We start from the raw sequence: 19,529 nt of genomic DNA, 5'->3' as shown, positions 1-19,529 counted from the left end.
CACTTATTTCTGTCTGACAGGGAAAAATGTTCACATGGTGATGCAAAACTCAGAAACTGGCTGGAAGAAGCCTCAGCAGCTATAAAAGCAGCTCCCACCCTTCCTCATGCTCCCCTTCCCTGTATCCAGCCTCTTCCTAACAGTAAGTGAAAGCCACTCAAGTAGCAGTAGAGTTGCTTCTCCCTCTTTCTACCAGGGTGTGGAAAATCATAGGTCACAGAGGACTAACAGATGTTGGCATTAAGCATCTATATCATGGAAACTACAAAAATATCTCCACATTGCTGCTGAAGCAAGGAAACCAGAGATGGGCAGGCCCGGCTGTGGGTTGCACACTGGGGATGTGCGGCCCCTTGCAGAGCCCCAGAGGAGTCGGCGGGGACCTCTCTGGGCAGAGCACGCAGATAAGATTGCTCGGCAAGAGCTGCACTGCAAAACTCGGAGTGGGAATGAAAATTCTGGGAGTTCAAGTGTCTTCTATACTTAGCCCGGGAGAGAGGGGGTGAGGGGAGCAACGCCTCCATGGTGCCAGGAGCAGGAGTGGCTTCAAGCAAGATCTGCTCTCAATATCTACAGAAAACCTTCGCTGCACTTCAGCTCGCTGTGATCTCAGCAGTCATAAAAGGGCTTGCTTCCTCACGTGGCGTTTGGTGTCCCCGTCGCACACTCATCAGGAAACTATTCATCAGCTTTCGGACAGGAGCCTGAGCTGCTCAAGGCAATGGCTATGTGCAGCAGCTCGATAAAGGACTAAGATGTTGAGCTACACAAGGGCAGAGAGGGTGATCCTGGCTGGTGTGACGAGGACCACGCTGATAGCGCCTTTGCCAAATCTCTACGCCTGCGCGTTAACAAGCCAGTGGTCAGCAAGTGCTGCAGGAAGACGAGCTTACAGAGAGGACTGGAAAAAATGGCTTGTGGGCTTGCTCTGCTCACAGAAACCTTCCCTTGTAGCTATATATATTAAAGGGTGAAAAATGCAGCAGGATTTGGCAAATGCGCTCCTGCTGAGAACACCACACTGGAAATGCTTATCAAAAACAGGCTGGCTCTTACCCTTCCATCTCTGGATGTTGAGAGGGGTAAACCTATGGAGCTGCTCTGGTTATTTTATATAGGTGCAAGTGAGAAGATGTTGAGGTTGCTACACCACCATGTGAGGTTGAAGTAAGCTGAGGATTTTAGAATGGAAAGTCCCTTGAGTTTTACCTTTTCAATTCTGTCATTTGCTATAAAGGCACTGCAAAGAAAAGAAGAAAAAGATGTATTTACGTGGACAGGTAACACTCAAGCCGAAAAGATTTAGCAGCATTTTCAGAAAGAATGACTCTGAACATCCTTTCAGGTATGTTGCTTTACATACACTAGCATGCTCGGTAGGCTACTGTTGTGATAGACAACTACAGCTTCAACTGTTGTAGTAATAGCCCTCAAGACCCTACAGCATAAGGTAATGTCATAGCATTTGAACAAGAGGGGTCTCAGGGGCACTTTCTGCTGGGATCACTGAGTGCACTACTCCAAGGGAAAATCCATCCAGCCATGGTGATGCAGGAAGATTTGGGGTAGAGGCAGTATAAATATTTTGGAGTTGATTCCCCTCCTTTTGGAAAGGAAAAGAGGAGTTTGCAGTAAGCGAAGGATGTTGTGGGGAGAACGGGAAGCTTTACATGACAAATCTTACTTCATCGGTGTAGTAGCAATGTCACAGAGGCTGTTGCCTCAGTGAGCATCCCCACTGGATCCCTGACAAAGCTGTTTAATATACCCATTACTCTGCTTAGCTGACTGAAGACAGGGAAGGTAGGGTCTCTGATGGGCTGTAGTGTCTCCAATGGGCAGCAGCTCTGCCTGGGTCTGGAGGTGGCACAGTTGTGCCCCCAGGGTCCTGAGTACAAGGTAGCATTGCTTGGGCTCCTCTATGACTTGCATTATTTACACTCCTGAAGACGTTGTTAAATGTCTTTCCTGTTGTTCATTCAGAGAACTCAAAAATTGCCTAGATTATAATTAAATATATTCCAGCATGAATTAAGAATCAAGACCTAAGAATTTACAGTGTTATAAGGTACACAAGAAAGTCTCTTATTTGCAAATCCCTGCTCCTGTTGGTCGAGTTCATGCAGAATCCCCATTACAGCTGGTGGCAGGTAACTCCCAGTGTAGTTACAGTGCCATCCAGAAGTCGTCCATCTGACGCCAGTACACTAGCCACTCCCTCGGGACACCTTGCTAAATATTTCTTACCATGAAACAACCAAATTGCCTAAAGCAGGAAGACAGACGTCAACACTTTGTAAATACTGGCCTGTGCAGAGCTGCAACTTGAGGCAGCAGAGAAAAGAGAATATCCAAGATATCACATGGAGATCTGGGCTTTCTCAGAGTTGATGGAGGCCAGAGACTGAAGTTGAAGCATTAAGAAGCAGCCATTTGATTCACCTGAAAGACCTGATGCTCCTTGCTCTTGTCCTTGTTCTGACTTCGCTGAAGTTGATGCTACATTGTAATAGCCAGAGCACAAGGGTGAGTCAGGATCTGCTTTGTTCAACACAAGAAGAGTGAGCAGAGGGAAGGGACTCTGGGCAAACCAAAGTGGGACACCAGAAGTCCAGAAAATGAAGAGCAGATCCAGCACAGAGGGAGTCAATTTCTTTCTAACAGTGTTGGCTCAAGACAGTAAGGGCTTCAAACAGATGGGAGCTTTCATTCTCTTGCTTTCCTTTCAGGATGAACTGTAGATGAGCATATCAGTCTTTCACCAGTGCTTCCACTCCTGGTGTTGATGGCTTTTGCTGATTTTTTTGGGTGTAGGGTTTTGTTTTCCTTTTATTTTCTTTTTTTTTTTTTTTTTTGCATTTGTGCCCAAACAACCCAACCACTAGAACAAACTCTAGCACAGCATGTTCGGAAGTGGTTTGAATATGCTGAAGATCAAAGGGAGATGCTGCCCAGTGTTTGATGTACACTTGTTTTTAATTCAAGGTTAAAGAAACAGCAAACGTAAGGATGTACAGAATGGCCTCTATTGAGAATGCATCTGGGAGGTGAAGGGAGAGACATTCCTCCCTAGAACCCCATAAAACTATGCACATATGCTTCTCCCTATTGTTAATCCCTTTTGCTGATGGGACATGGAGGAGATTTTATACAGTGGTGCAAAATGGAAATCTATTGCAGGAGGAAAGAGTGCTGCAATCCCAGAGGGACTCTTATGTTCAAAACAAAATACAACAATGGAGTTAATTAGCATTGCATGGTTCACAAAATCCCCTCGAGGGGATCTTTCTCTGTTCTAAATCATCACTTGTATGTGAGATGGAAAAGCTCCCACTGAGCAGGCCCCTTCCACAAACTTTTAATAGATATTACCACGGTTTTTCATCATTTGCCATTGGCTTTGAGAAAGGTAACAGCTGAGCCAGGGCTATTCAGCTGCATTAACCAGCTGCATGTTAATATAGAAACACTCTCCTGTTCCTCCGATCTGCCTGCAAACCTCCCCCGCCCCCCCCCAAATTAACCCTTTCCTGCCACACTTTTCTCTGCCACTGTGACACAGATACACAGGCAGAAGGTTCAGCAAGGGTAGCCAATTAAGCAAGGGAGGACCTCACTATGATTATTTGAACTTTGCTTGTGTGTGGATAAAGGTACCCAAACCAGACCTTCAACCCACTGTGCCTGCATCCATTTGAAGGGACAGCCCTGGCTCCAAAGGACTCACCACTTCCCAGTGGCAGGGAGGAGGGCAAAAAGCCAAGAGGAAGGACCTTGCCCCAGGAACCCCACAGAAATTAAACCCATGCCTCCCAACTCCCACGCCTGCTATTACTCCCAGAGCCTGTTGGCACAAGACTCCCAGCAAGCCCAGCTATATTCTCACTGAAACGCCCTGCACCCACACAGCGCAATTTCCAGCGGGTATTAACGTTGGAGACAATCTGTGCTCTGCTCACTAATAGCACACGGTGAGCGAAGATTATCGCTTCTCTGCTGGTTTGACTGGCCTCCAGTCGCCCTCCCACTCCGTTTCGTGTCATGCCAGAACTGATCAGTACCTGCACGTCCCTCCACCCATTTGCAATCACGTTGGCCAGATGGCCAAGTCTGTGTTTCAGTGCAGGCTTGCACACAACTGCAGCTCGCTCCTGACTGCAAACTGCTGGAATCAGCAGCAAAGCTCTGCTGTGGACATGACTGCACTGCCTGATGTACCACCCCACCGCTGATCCTGCATCTCCTTGTCTCCTGGGGAGAGCCAGGAAGCCCTGAAGAAATACTGCAATACAGCTATCACTGCAAAAAGCCACAGCTAACAAATTGTTGGACTGGGAACATGTCAGGGCACCTTGTAGCTCTCAATCAAGAGCTTGGAGCTGAAGTGCTTCGTAAGGAAAGAAGTTGGACTCTGGCAGGGCTTGTGCTACCTGCCAAATTCTGATGGGTGAGAGGGGGTTTTGTCATGGGTCATTCCTACTAAACTATGTTACATTGTGATTGCCTCAGGTTAGTCAAGACTGCTGAATACTTTGGGACTGGCGGGGTGTCTGGTAAGGAAGACCTAACCATAGAATTCTAGTATGCTGGGGAAAGCTAGGAGGTAAGCCCCTTTCTTTTTCCATTTCAGCATTGAATGTGTTTACTGCTTTCTATCTTAGCTAAGCATATTGCTCTTCTCCTCTACCTGTCCAGGGTCCCAGGGAGCTGCCACAGTGGCTGGGCCCCAAGGGCATCTCTGCTTGTAAGCAAGGATCCCTCTGTAACACAGGAGGGAAAGACACATGGAGAGGGCAGGCTGCGCATGAGCATGGACATGCAGACTGCCAGTCCAGGGCAAGGGACCTCAGTAGAAAGTATCTGTCCTTCTTTACATTTTATTAGCATTTTAATTTAAATGGTGGTGAAACCGATGCGAAAGGGATGGTGAAGGGTGGTGATCAATTCAAACCAGCCATAGGCTAACAAACCCCATCTTCCTCCAGCTGTGGCTAAACTATCAACCACACCCAGCCCCCTCTCCTCCCCCCTTCCTGGCTCTCACCTGGCACACCACAGTGGCACACCACCATCTTCCCCTTTCACACGCCAAAAGCGAGCGATCAACCCAGGGCAAGAGGAAATGGTTAAGCACATCACTGCCTTGGGAGCCTTCTGTTGGCCTCCCACCGCCCTGCCACCACTGCTCTCACCTGCTTTTCACCCTTTCCTTCCTTTGTGCCCATTATGTCATTTCCCCACTTCTCCCGCTGCACTAACCTGCACATTTTGACCAACCACCTCCTTACTGCCCTTGGCACGCCGCGTTGAAAAGTACCACCATCTAATGGTGACACAGTCCTCGAATGCTGGGTGCCATTTAGATTTGTTACTCTCCTACTTTGGCTGATAGCCTGCTCTGAGATTACAACTTTGCAGCGCTCGTAGCACTGATGACATAACGTTTCATGACTTTGCAGACGTACTTATAGCTCTATATAGTTTGTCCCCGAGCATTTTATCACGGCACGTGAGGAGATGTTTCACAGTATTCTATCCAGGCACTGCTCCTGGCCCAGAGCCTAGGCATTAGAACAGTAAACTCGTTTTAGGACTCATGTGAATGTGCACAGAGATAGAGAGGGAAGAAACAGAGGATATAATTAACCACTACAGTTCCTCGCAATCATTGAAAAATGCCAACAGACTCTGTTCATCTCTACAGAGAACATAAAGTGGAATTTAAGCACAAGCAGGTCTCTGTTCTTGCTCTAGCAGCCTTACTCTCAGATGTTAGGGGCAGAGGTGGTTTCCTCGATCTTTCTGTGTGCCCTTTCTTTCTTACATCTTCTTTGGGAATCTGTTGTGGAGTAGCTGCTGATGCACATCCTGCCCTAGTGCAAACCAGCAAAGCCATTTGAAGATGTGATCTGTGTTGTTAAAACTCAACCTAGTTTCTAGGAGCAATCTGTGGAAGTGGCTCAAATCTTAGGGACCTGACTGCTCAGAAGACATTCTGCTGTATGGTAGAGTGTAAATGCAATGTACTGCAGCTATCCCACAACAATGCTGCATGCAGGCTTCCTTGTTCCATGATTTTAATGCATTTTTCCCAGTTCACTGTAACCCAAATCCAGATTGTCCACCCAGGGAGCTTTTCACCACTACTCTTTCTGTTGACTCGGCTTCCCTGGGAGGAAGTCTGGGGAAACCCACAGTGTAGGCAAGCCTGAAGTGACTACCTCCACTTCTGGATATGCTTCATTATAGAATAAGCTGAAATAAACAGCAAAAAGAAATCTGAATGTAATGACCTGCAGCAAGAGCTGCTAGGAACCTGCATAGGCCAGGCCCGTGAAACGCACCGAGATGCTGAAAGGTTCAGATAGATAGGTGCCTAACCACCTTGAATTGCTTCCAGAGGAAAGTTAAAGCCCTATTGTTTGAAATTCTTAAAACTGTCAACTGGGAAATTCCCTGTAGAAAACAGGCCTGCATTGACTAGTCCTCCAGTGGCCTTTCCCATCTTCAGCTCCTATGATTTATGTGCTCATAAATTCCTTTGTGTTCTGTGCTTACCTGGAAGACTTGACTGTGGCTGGCATCCAAGAACACCATAGTGGAGTTGTGTTAGGCTGTTCTTTCTGGTTTCCCATTGTCTCTTCCCTGCCTGAATTTGGATCCAAGAGCAAATACGGACCAGATGCAACATGTCCTCTTCAGACTGGAAGGCCATCTTTTCCCATAGAGATATCCATCCCATTTGATTCTGCCAGGTGATGGTCAAGAATTGAAGTGCCCTGTCCTTGTCAGCTGCTACAAGAATGTCTTCCTTTGCTGCACCGTGCTCAGGCTTCTTGGCTTTAACCCTGCTTTATTCTATTTAAAGGTGACTGTATTGGGAGAAACAGAACTAGCCTGGGGCAGAACTGGTCTGAATTCAGAACCAGTCCCCTACCAGCACAGGCTTTTTGGAATACTTACTTCACATCATTTTTCAGGACGAAGTTTTATTACAAAATAGCATATAAGGGAATTGTTAACGCAACTCTGTTTCATGTAAGCGTGCCCAAAGCTCTTCTTTGCCATATATAAAGCAGTATATTTGCATATCAGAAGATTTCACATAGCTTCTCAAGTAACTGTACATGCCTAACTGCTTCCAATTGCCTCAGTAACATTGGGGGAAAAAAGCTTTTACAAATGCTTCGCCAGACAAATCACATTTTTAGCACAAGCACAACAATTCCTTTCTCTTAGAAAGATGTTTTCAATGAGGGCAAAATCAGTACAGTACTTAGTTACAATACTGGAGTGTCAGATGTTTATTGAGTCAGCAAAGGAGATATAAAAAGAACTGGCAGGGCTCTGCAAATCACTTTGATTTTTAGTAGTGACTCTACTACGGTAAACAGTAAATAATGTAAATAGCAAAGGTGTTCTCATTCACAGAGAAATGAAATGGGAAGTCAAAATCCTTTTTTTTTCCTTGTGATAAGAAATCTTTTGAAACCCTCTGATGCCATTTCTTATTCCATCAGTATTACATTAACTTGATATGTTGCTGTTAAACAGCCACACTTAAATACATCAAATGGATTAATGCTGGCACTTTATCAGGTATAGTTTCTGTTTCTGTAAGAGATCTCTAGACATATAGAAACTACTTAAAATGAGAAAGGAAGTTTCTCCTCTTCACTGGTTCAGAGGACTGTGTGTAACTGGCTGATATTTCTTGAACATCCCGATTAGTGCCAGGCTGGTCACAGCTATGACAGGGCCGATAAGTTAAGTGGGCTTTGAAAATCGCTCTAAGTGACATGAGTTAGCACAGCTTCAAAGTGCTCACAGCTGTGTGGGAAAGCAAGCAGAGGCACAGTGAAGAAGAGCCTACAGACACATTCAAGCTAGATGCAGTTTTGCCAGGCATAACTCAACCGAAGCTGAAGTATGAACTCAGTGAGCTGTCTTGCACTGTCTTCACTTATCTGGTATCGCCATATGTAAATCCTCAGGCTGAAGGAAAAGGAAGGAAAGAAGCTGCTCACAAGAGAGAGTAATTTCATCACTGATAAAGGAAAGCACTAAAAGGAGTGAGTCACTGGGCACCATTTACAGAGCAGTAAATAAATAGTGTAGTCACTTGTTATTCATTTTTTTAGTATCAGAAGTAAGAATGGAAGCTCTTCTCTGTCCCAGTCTCATTGCTGGTTTCTCCCTGGAGCGTCCAGCAGTTCACGTCTGCAAGACCAGGTAACTCGCAGGCAGGCAGGCTCTCCTTCCCTTTCTACCACTCTGGGACTGGCATGATTGCTGCCTTAAATATATGACTCTCTGCACAAATAACCTTCAGCTCGTGGGCCAGGGCCTGCCTCCCCCTGCTCTCTAGGAACGCCACTAAATCACTGCCAGCCCTGGCGCAAAGCCTGGCTCCGATTGTGTCATCTTGGTCTTCTGTCACGAGCTGCTGGGGCCGCGGCAAGGTCGGGGACTTTCTGATGAAACAGGAAAGGTTTTCCCAAAAGGAAAGCTGAACCCAATAAAAGGAGATCCTTCCTTCTCCAGCTGGATTTTCAGAGCCCTGCCTCCTTGCGCGGGACAGTTAGCAATTTCCTCCCTTTTCAGCTGCTGCTGACACATGGCTGGGTGGTTTCCAGCCTCCTCTGTGCACATTGTTCTGCAAGTGTTTGTCTTAGCAAAGTGCAGAGCCAGCCGCACCTTGCAATTAATAAATATGTGTCAACACTCGGTGCAAGCCTGATTATTATCATTACCCCAGAATTAGAGGGCTGGCACAGCCACGGAGCCGCCTGAGGGCCTGATCCTGCCAGGGGCTCAGTGCTCTTCATTTCCATTGGCAGCAAAGACAGTGGAGGCCAGGGGGGAATTACAGGATTCAGCTATCCAAGGGGTGATTTTTTTATTTAGTCTCAAATTCTAAAAGAGATTATTCCTGTCAAGAGAGAGGAGCAAAGCACAATAAATGGCTAGGGGCCTTCCCTTCAACCACTGTAAAATAATGCTGCTCACTTAACAGCAATGGATCACTGCTGATTTACATCGGCTGAGAATCTGGTGCTGTGTTGGTAAACATGAAATGGAGATTATAAAAGGAAATTAATAACAGTGAAAGCTAACCTAAAAGCTGAACACGTATGCAGGGATTCCTCTGTCGGTTACAGTGCAGCTGTGCAGGGCTTGAGTTGAATTTCTAATCCATCTTGACCCTGACAGGTCAGAGAACTCCCCATTTTATGCTTGGAGAGGTGCCCCCTTGGAGCCAGGGTCACACTGACGTACCTGGAGGGAGGATTTGAATCCTCAGGCCTGATTATGATTTGCACTAATGCCTCTTTTCACTGGAAATGTTGTGACATTTACCTAAGACCCTGAGCACTGTGATAGAACGATAAAGAAACCATGGAGGCAGATATTGAAAGGTGGTTAGTTTCCTGAAAAGGCAGACAAGACATATTTTTAAGATATCTCCACTCTAAAAATATCTCTTCAGGTTAAGTCCTCAGCTCTCCTTGATTTCATCAAGAGTTCAGCATTGCTCCTACACCGATACTTTGCAGAATTTGTAGAAGCACCTAAGTGGTCTTCAGGTACCTTCATAACTTGAGAAATCCTGCCGCCCTGGCAAGCAGGGGATCGGGCTGTCCAGCAGGATTTGGCTGCTTCCTAAGGAATAGGTGGTTCTTGTCAAAGCTGTTGCATCAGGAAGGTTGAGTATGGAGCTAGAATGGTGGAAATGAGCAGGTCCTTGACAGAGAGTGGTAGCCTGGAGTACCGTCGGGTATAGTGGTGCTTTCACAAGAGTGCAGGAAAAGGTGCTCACTGCCATTTCCTCTTTTCCGTCTCTGTTGGTCTGACCATCTTTGCACCATTGAGAGCAAGAGAAGAGCTGGAGTGAGGACCGGTGCGCTGACTTGAATGGAGAGCAATCTAAGAAATCTGCAAGGATTTCTGAAACAGCTGCCTCGAAGGAGACCTGCAGCTGAAACCCAGTACAGACATAGGCCTGGGGACCGCTACTTGAATAAGACAGAAATGGCAGCTCCTCCAAGAACTACCATTAGTAGAGCAGTCGTTACCCCAACTCCCTCTGCCCCTTTCTAATCTATACTGCAAACACTGCTATAATATCAAGGCCCATTGCTACAAAATAAACACCAAAACAGGCGAACTGTGCCCCATAGTGAGTTAAAGTGAAGCGTGTTCAGGTGCAGCAGGCAATGCTGAAGGGTCATATTGTGGTTAGAAGAAGGACTCTCTCTTGCGTCATGTAATGCTGCAGTCCTTACCCGAAGATTTTCTACAGTCCAGACCTGTTTGCGGAGCATGGAGAAGCGCCAGACCTCTCTGCCAGCTGTGGACCTAACTCTTTGCCTCCATTCGTATCTCCACCTTGTTGGACATTGCTTTGGAAAGTTAACCCATGAGTTTGGCTCACCATGGCTATTACTATCATCTAGGTCCTCTGTGTCTATTGTCTTGATTATTGTGGAAATCAGCTCCTATGTTAGACATTGTTAATCCGCCTTTTCATTGTCCAGGCTCACATACATAACTTACTTAGTATCAGTGGTACCTTCTATGTAATAATACCAAACAATGGCTTTTCCTAGCTAACCTCACAGTGAAAATTGTCATCATGGTCCCAGACTATTTTAAGGTATGGATCCACAGTTTTCCAGCCCTACGCCACTGTTAAAAAAGGCTCCTGAGATCCATCAGCCAGTCTGGAGGCAGTGAAATATTCTGAATAATATAAAATTTCCATTTCTTATATGATCAAAGCCCACATCCTCTGTGAAAGGCATAGAGGACTATCTCATATTTTTATAACACCTATTTGCATTTCAACACAGCAACCCAAGCACAAATCATGTGTGTACAGTTGTGTGAGACCTCCCGAGCAAGGTAGCAGATAAGTGACTTCCTGGAGAGGCTGGGTGCTGCCATGCGTGGCTGTGTCCTTGTGTTAAGCTGCCATCTGCTCAGGACAGGAGAGCCCTCACTGAGCCCCAGGGCTGGCACTGCCACAGTTCATAGCATAGCACTGTTTAGCCCTCATCATCTACATCTTCTTACCTGCAGGCTGCCCATAAACTACTGGAGAAGCAATCTTACTATTTTTCTCCTAAAATTGCTCCCTGAAAGGGCTCTTCTTATGACACTTTCCCAAAAAACTCAGTCCAAACTCGTTTGTGGTTGAGCTGCTGCAGCACCAATACTGCTCCTTGCTGCTTGTGACACCATCTATCCTTCTTTTAAACTTCTTCAGCCAAAAGGCACCCTTTTCTTCCTCTTTTTCCTTTTGTTTTCTGTTCACATGTTACCTAGCAGAGTTATATTCTGTAGTAGAGTGGGACTGGCACACAAGCTTTGTGGTAATGAGAATAGCATTATTATTTTTTAGATGGAGCTTCTTTTTCATTCTGTGGTAAGGCAGCAAGAGCAACCACAGCCATGAGTTACTTCATGTCTCTATGCTAAGTTGCTTGTGACTGAAGTTAGTTGGTTTGTTACTTGTGCCCTTTAACGGGAAGAAGTATTCTCCCCAAAACTGTGTTGGCATAACTGAAATTCTCTGTGGTGCCTTCTTGCTTTTGGATCACCGGGCTTTCAGCAAGAAATCAGGTTCCTTCAGAAAACAGGAGCAGGAGGGACCGTCTTACAGGGAATGCAGAAAGCAAGTCTGCTGCAGACACTGCATGGCTCTTTTTTGATCACTACTACACCACCTGATGCAGACACAGCGTTGCTGCTGGGGATGTGTGATACCTGTCTCCATCTCATTACTGCTTTCTGGGACTTTCCCTGACCCTTTGCCTCAGTACCTGCATTTGGAGGGCCTGTCCTCCACTGCATCTCAAAGCCACTGGCTTTAAGACCTTGTTTGTGCATTTTGACTATAGGAGCTCATTAAATGAGCTGATTAAAGCCTAGATCCTCCAAGGTATTTAGGCACCTAAATCTGGTTAAGCCTATTTGATTCTGAGTGGGGTTAGGTATCCCCATGTTTTTAGGGAGCTGGGTGTAGTGTCCTGGTTTTGGGGGAGGAGGAAGAGGGGGCAAGGAGCAAGAGGCATTTTTCTGTAAAATGTGCATAAAAGGACTGAATACTGGAAACAAAGGATGTTAGACCCAGAATTACAGACCTGAAGGTTATAGAACTAATAAAGAATAAATAGTGGCAAGAAAATTAATGTTTCCCGCATTTCTTCCAGCTTCTCAGAATATACTGGGGCAAACCACACACTTTCCAACTCTCACATGCCTTTTTCTTCTGTCTTATTTGTTCCTTTTCCTCACTGCTAGTCTGCCACTGGCCATCAGCCCCTTCAGGCAAGGACTATGCTGTCCTTCATGTCCGGAAAGTGTTTGGCAGACCCTGGGCAGTAAGAACGTGCCTTTCAAAACCGGCCAGGCGGTGCAAGGATTTACGCTGCTCTGAAGCCCCACACAATAGGAAGAGCACAGTGTGTTGACTCTTTGGTATTTGTTATTGTTGGTCTTATGTGCTGGTAAGCTGGTCTCAGCTCGTTTTCCTGACGACTGCTGTGGAATAATCCAGCTTCAGTTGTGATAGGCCCTGATGAACATCTGAATTTCAGGGGGAATGCTGTGGCTGTGCCCGGGCATGACTCCTACACCAGAGTTCATTTCTTCATGTATGAACCAGGCTACTTCCCAGGCACAATCACATGTTAGAAAACCACTTCTCTTGTCGGGAAGGAGCTGAGCCGCTAATGGTGGTGGTTTGTCCCCAGGACCCCTTCGCTGCAGTTCAGAGGGCTGCTGGTGCTGGCCGCTGGAGGACGCAGCGCGGTGTGTGTTTGTGCTGGGAGCTGTCGCTCACCTGCATGGCTGGACGCCTACACAGCCTCCCCGTGCAATCGCTCTGACAAAGCTCAGCGGTTAAGAGGGTGCATAGTATACCTCTGGCAGACATAAGTATGTGCCGGTGCTTATCTTTTATGAAAACAAATGAACAGAGATATCTGTTGCTGCAGCCTCTGAGTGTGCATGGAAGTGAAGTCTGCAGGCAGAAACAACTGCTTCCAGCTCCCTGCAGACACGTTTCCTCCCTTTGCCAGGCCATGTCTGACCAAAACCAGCCTCTCGCCCTCCGCTATGAGAAGGCAAGGCAGTGTCCACGGAGCCTGTTGAAGAGGAGCCGGAGGAAGGACTGATTAAGATGTAAGCGAGGAAGCTCTGCTCACGAGGCATTCCCGGCAGGGGTGCCGGTGGGACGTCTGCCTGCGAACCCCGCGGCAGCAGCCCCCTTCCCCGGACCTCCGGAGACACTGGGAGAATTTCCTCTTCAGCTATTTTCAGGCGGCATCTGCGTCTCTCACCAGCCATGGATGCCACAAGGCATGGTGCCAAAAAATCAGCAGCTTGGCAGCTTCTCTACATGGACTCAAGAAATATATTCTGGATTATCTGTACCATCTGTCTCTCACAGGTGTTCATCTGGGAGGAGGGGGGAGGAGAAGGGCACCTGAGGGCACCAGAATTGAACAGAAAGTGTTTTATAGGGCAATATGCATTGTAGCAGCTGGTGCTGATGGAGGTGGAAGAAGAAGGAAGAACAGATACTAATTCTTACCTTGAAAGGATTAATGAAGTTTACTGCACGGTTTCACTGAAACTGGGCAAACCTCTGAGTCCTTACCCCTTGGTCTGCCAGGGGGACAGGGGAGGTTCAGGGTAAGAATCCCCAGGTTTATGTACTTGAGGGGGGAGGCAATTTTCTGGGTAAGTTTGGAGAGGAACTATGTGGTGCGTGCCTTGTTTGTGGGTAAGCGGAAGTTTGGAGTAAGCATCCACAGGCCATGGGCTTGGGTTTTTTGTCAGCTATGGCAAAATACTGCTATCTCTCAGCAGACACCAGAAAGGTCTCATCCTACTTTACTTATTCATGGTTAATCATTAATATTTTCCTGAAAGTGAAACTTTACCGGTTCTCACAGAACTACAAAGCCACATTTATGAACAAAGCTCTTATTTGCGAGAAGATGAAACCCTGACTGGCAGTGAATGATTTGCTTTCCACTGCGCTACAGAAATGCCGTTTCCTGCCCCTCCCATGAAAAGAATTTGCTGCGGCGGTCCCAGCACAGACTGCACACCTACAGAAACCACGGGCTGCCCACGCTGGCAGCACCGGCCCCTGCCACTCACCTCACCTCCAGCAACAGCCGCAGGGCAGCAGAAGCTGGAGCTGCTACACCTGCGAGGCTCCTGCTGAAGGAGGGCGACTGGCCTGCGTTACATCTTCTTTTAATCATCTGCTGCAATGAATTGATTTGTCTCCACGCTAAAGCAGGAAAACTGAGGCAGGAGTGTATTTCTGCTATTTGGAGACAACCTTGGACCAACGCTAGGTAGACCTGGCCCACATCTTGCCTGGTAGGTGCTCCTGCTGTCACCCTTGCTGTGGGTCTTGGAGAAGTCGTGAAATAACTGGGGAAGGCTGTCACCACTCCTTTCTCTGCCCCTTATGTAACCATTGGTCCAGCATCTCCTTTAAAGCCTACAGAAGGTGCAGGGCACCTCCACTCCCGTTGCCTTCAGAAGTGTTCATGGGAATGGACCAACTTTGCAGCTACTTTTCAAGACAAAAGGCTCTGCACATCGTGAAAGAGTTGCACGGAGGGGAAGAAAAATAAAACGACTCTCAGTCTCTCATCTGCAAGCTGTTGCTGCACAAGAAGGCAGTGCAGCGCTGGTGTGAGGAAAGAGATTGTTGTTTCATGTGGTTTCCAGATAACCACTGATAACATATATGATTGCAGCTGACCTTGTGATACCATATTGCTACTTGTATTTTGTTTAAAAGTACAAAGAGCTGTGTTCCCTAATGCAAATGAGACTGATGGTGGAGAAACAAGCTCACAGCACCTCTGGTAGCAAGGCTGATGACTAGAGTATCACCTTTCAGCCACAGCTCTCCTCTTGTCTTCCTGTTGTGTCCATCATCATCTGGAGCACATACTGTCTATGTCATTTGGCTGTAAAATACGGCCCTTCATCATTAGCCACACAGTTTTCTAATCCCCTGGCCTGAACCACTGGGCTTTCTTTTGCTTCGCAACACTCCTGCTACCACGCAGGCTCTCAGGAGGTGTACAATGCCCGCCTTTTTGGTGGTTCCCTACCACCATGCTTCAGGCCTAATGGCAAGTTAGAGCTTCTCCATCAATGGCACTGCAAACAAACCAGAGTTCTGATCCAAGCAATTTTAATTGAATACTCATGGGAATAAAGATAAGTAATAAGAGAAAAGGAAGTTTTGCTCCTTCCAACTAGACCAGGAAAACCCTGACTGAGCTCAGGGAGGCTCACAATGTACTCTTGGTACATCAGCTATCCATATTGTATAGGGCTCCAAAGAGTTCTGGTTTTATTCAATATACTAAACAACATCAGCGTTTATTTCCTAGTGTGGATTTTCTATTTTTATCACTACATTTTTGTTCTCAAGCGCAGAATAAAAATACCCCAGATGCCAATGGCTGTTTATCGGGAATGTAGAAAGTGGGGAAACTGAGACTCAGAAATAAAATTGCAATCACTTATAGATAGGACAGGGCAACAGATATTGTCATTTGCCTATGAGTACTGCTCGTATGTCTTATGGAGTGTATAAAGTTTCATAAAGGCATTGATGTCTTTGGGCACCTTGTCACTTTTAATGTTAAATTTTTGTGTCACTTGTTTTGGGGATGAAGGAGAGAGAGACCAAACATGATATTAGTCCTTGTGAAAAGTGCCAGACTGACAGCCCTGAAAACAAGTACTTAGTACCTCTCTGTGTCAAGCAGTACAGAGGCAGAAAAAGCCACCCAAGGTGTACTGAGAGGAGCTGCACAAGACTTCTTGCCTATGGGAAGAGAGAGCTACCTGAATGCTCCCCTGGTCTTGCCTGCTTCGGATGCTGGAGAGGGTCCTAGTGTAACATAGGAGAGTCTGACTCAGTTGCAGCATGAGCCAGTGCTAGCTACTGCAAGCATCCCAAGACCATATAAGCCACAGTCCTGGCTGACTCCCCAAACATTTGTATCAATACCTTGTGTCCTCAGGTATTTTAAGGTAAGCTGTGCCTGATCTTCAGGAGCACCTCTAAGTTCAATTGCTACAGAGCTGAATGTTACAGAAGTTTTATGAATACCTTTTATAAATGAGATTTGCCCTTTATTATGTTTGCACGTATCAGACAATAAATTGCATAGCTGCTGTGCTGGTCATTAGCAGATGTCTCCCCAAGGTTGCTGGGTCACCACGTGATGTACAGACTGGTTGGGCTGATTTCAATCCCCGGGGAAAAAAGAAAAGAGAAAAAGAAAGTGATGTCACAAGGTTCAATTAATAATAAATTGGAGGACCAAAATATAATTATTGCCAGTCAGCAGATGTTGCGGAAAAAAGGTCAAACAACCTGAATGTATTACATCTACATAGTTATTTTTACCAGCTGATACGTTTGACATAGTACTTCATGCTGTTTTGTTTGCATTTAGCACTATAGAATTTACACAGAGTATGCCTACAGTGGACCGGAAAACACATTACCAAGCTTTCAAAAAGTAGTAGTAACTGTATGACATGGTACGGGGGGGCTTCTACCGGGTTTCTGTAAGCATCAACAGAAGGATCAAGGGCATTCAATATCTCAAATGAATGCCCTGGAAATGAATATAAAATCACTGCTAATAAAATTTGCAGATGACATAAAGACAATGATGAGGACACAGCACCCATACAAACTGACCAGGAGCTTAGCAATACTGGATCATTCTAACAAAATGTGTTTTTATGCAGTGAAATGTAAAGTAATTCATTTAGCAGCATGGAATCAAGCCAAAGTTACAGACTTCATCCTGTTGAAGAATGGATCTGAAAAAACTTATAGCAGAAAAGCAATTCAACATGGACTCCAAAGGCGATTCTGTGATAAAACATGAGCAGTCTTACCCTGGGACTTCTAAACTGATGATTAGTAAGTAAGAGTAAGGAAGTGATTTTACTGGGTAGAACACTGCGGCAAGTTATATTGGAATACAACATCTGGTCTCAGTGTCCACATGTTTAAAGGATATTTGAAACAGGAAAGAGCCACCAAAAGGAGAGAAATCTTTGCAGCAAGACATGCAAGAGCTTAGTACTTGTGCCTATCAAAAAGCATGTTGAAGGGACTGAATTATAGCACAGAAGTACCTTTGTTGTAGGCAGAAAATAGAAGAGCTCCCCAGCCTAGTGGAGAAAACTGTAATAAGGACTAATGGCTGGAAACTAAGGCCAGGCAAATTCAAATTAAAAAACTGAGGATTTTTTTTTTTTTTTTTTTTTTTTTTTTTAATACTGAAGGTGATCAGCCACTGGAACACATGACCAAAGGAACAAGTCATTCTCCATCTCATGGCATCTTCAATTCAGACTGTGCCTTAGCCAAATGCAGATTATTGGCTTCATTACAGACATAACTGCAAGGAATTATTGGCCTGTGATGCACAGGAGGCTATACCAGATTATCTAACCATCCCTTTTCACCTTAATCTCTGTGCATCAATGCATAAAAGGAATGAATTCTGATACTATAAAGAGATATTGTCAACTGGAAAAGGATGAACTGGTGCTTTTGGCATCCAGAGAGGAGTGGAGCGTGCTTCTAACAACCAGAAGCTTGTTACTTTAGTTACTTTAGTTTACTCCTTAGTAACATTGTTAGAGGGCAAGAAATTAATTTATTTCTGTGGGGATTCCCATTACTAAATTCTTTCTTACCAGCAGGCTTGGAAAACAAAATTTCTTTATTTCCTTCCCTCTAAATTTATGCTTTCAGTACATTCATTTAAGCAAATGCATGTCTTCATTTGCTAAGCAAATGAAGCAAATCATGTGGAGGTTCCTATTATTATCTGTAACAAATAGTTAATACTAAGCCCAATCCAAAAACCATTGAAATTAAAGGGAGTGTCCACAGAGTTTTCCGGCGGAAGCTTTATCAGGTTCACTGACTTTCAGACAGTCATTATGCAGTTTTCTGGTATCCACATCCAGTCAGCAGAATAGACTTCAGCTACATTGGAGTAGATCTGGATGCACACCTGCGGAGCCCATCTTCATTGGTTCAAACTTCACACTCTGTAGGCTTCCACCCCCCCCCCCCCCCCCCCCCCCCCCATAAAACCACCCAGAATCTTCTTAAAATGACATAAAAGATTCTGTTACTCATTTCTGGACCAAATTATATTTTGCCAAGATTCAGGTTATTCTGTAGATGTAGTACCTTTTCCACAAGTAGGAGACTGTTGACTTCCATCATAAGGTTCAGTTTCACAATATCAGTAATAATAATTTGGTTTCTGAACTTCCCTGTTTCCCCCAAAAGCAAGGGACAATATTCTAGAAGACCTGAAGGGAATTCACCCCAATAGTTTTCATTTAGCTCCTACAATAAAAGCACCCATTTCTGAAACGTTTGGTTTTGTCTGTCATACTTGCCTCTCTGCTTCATGAAACCTCCTTGAAAACTTGGTCTTTATGTGTATTTGAAAAAAATGTGTTTAAGCAAAGATCTTGGATGTGGAATGTTAGAGCCAGCTCTTCTACTTCTGATTTCACTGGGAACTGTCAGTCAAATTTTCTATTACTATCAGTAAGAATTTTTTCAATGTAAATAGCAGCAATACTGAATACTGTACATTAAATGAGATAGAAAACATATAATAAGGCCCTATTGTAGCAGTGCTACATATCAAGGTGCCGCGATTAGATCACTGGTCGGCCTGGACCAGGGAAGAGACAGATAACACACATGGTGTGAGTGCCAACTCCGTCCTTTATTGCGCAGTTAATTCCTTTTATACTAACAACGGTAGGTGGGATTACTGATATGTCATAGGGAGGCGACGACTAGCCTTCTACCTTTCCGTGACATCGCGAGATCTTCCGAACGGTGTTCCCTACACCCTATTCCTCAGCAGTTGTTTTCTATTACCTGGCTGTTTTTATTATGATGTTCTTGCCTATAGCTTATGTGTAAAAAGATGTATCTACTGTTCTACGTACATTACTCCAGCACAGTGCAGGTTCATACTTATGTCTCCTAGCCAGCACATTATTATTATTATTATTATTATTATTATTATTATTATTATTATTATTAATTATTATTATTATCACATTAATAATAACACTTGATATACTCCACAGGCAGAAGAATATGTACCAGTGTTAAGATGAAGAAGGGATTTACCTAACAGGAGGTTAACTGTCTGACAAGAAAAGAGAATAAGATGAGAACAGGTGGATCCAGGGCACTTGGAGACTGTATATTATAATAAAGTCTCTAGATAAAAATGTTTTAAATATTTAACTGGTTTATGAAATTATACATACCTATATATATTTTTAATACACATGGAAACTTTGCCCATTCAGAAAGCCTGACACTACTTATTTTATTCTGCGATTAAGAAAATCCTGTAATATTGCTATGTTCAGATCCATTGTAAGTAGACCAGCTATGCTTT

The 19,529-nt window shown here is 45.0% G+C and overlaps 1 long non-coding RNA gene across 1 annotated transcript; it reads left to right on the top strand.

Annotated features, from left to right (window-relative positions):
- Positions 1–900: 900 nt before the first annotated feature.
- Positions 901–4,592, top strand: LOC115339824. The gene is made up of 3 exons (XR_003922844.2): positions 901–1,156; positions 1,238–1,345; positions 4,510–4,592. It is a non-coding gene; the product is annotated as an uncharacterized LOC115339824 (long non-coding RNA).
- Positions 4,593–19,529: the final 14,937 nt, after the last annotated feature.

The sequence above is a fragment of the Aquila chrysaetos genome, chromosome 3 (assembly GCF_900496995.4).
Source record: "Aquila chrysaetos chrysaetos chromosome 3, bAquChr1.4, whole genome shotgun sequence".
NCBI lineage: Eukaryota > Metazoa > Chordata > Aves > Accipitriformes > Accipitridae > Aquila > Aquila chrysaetos.
Note: the sequence above shows the minus strand (reverse complement) of the source record. Positions and strands in the feature narration are given on the sequence as shown.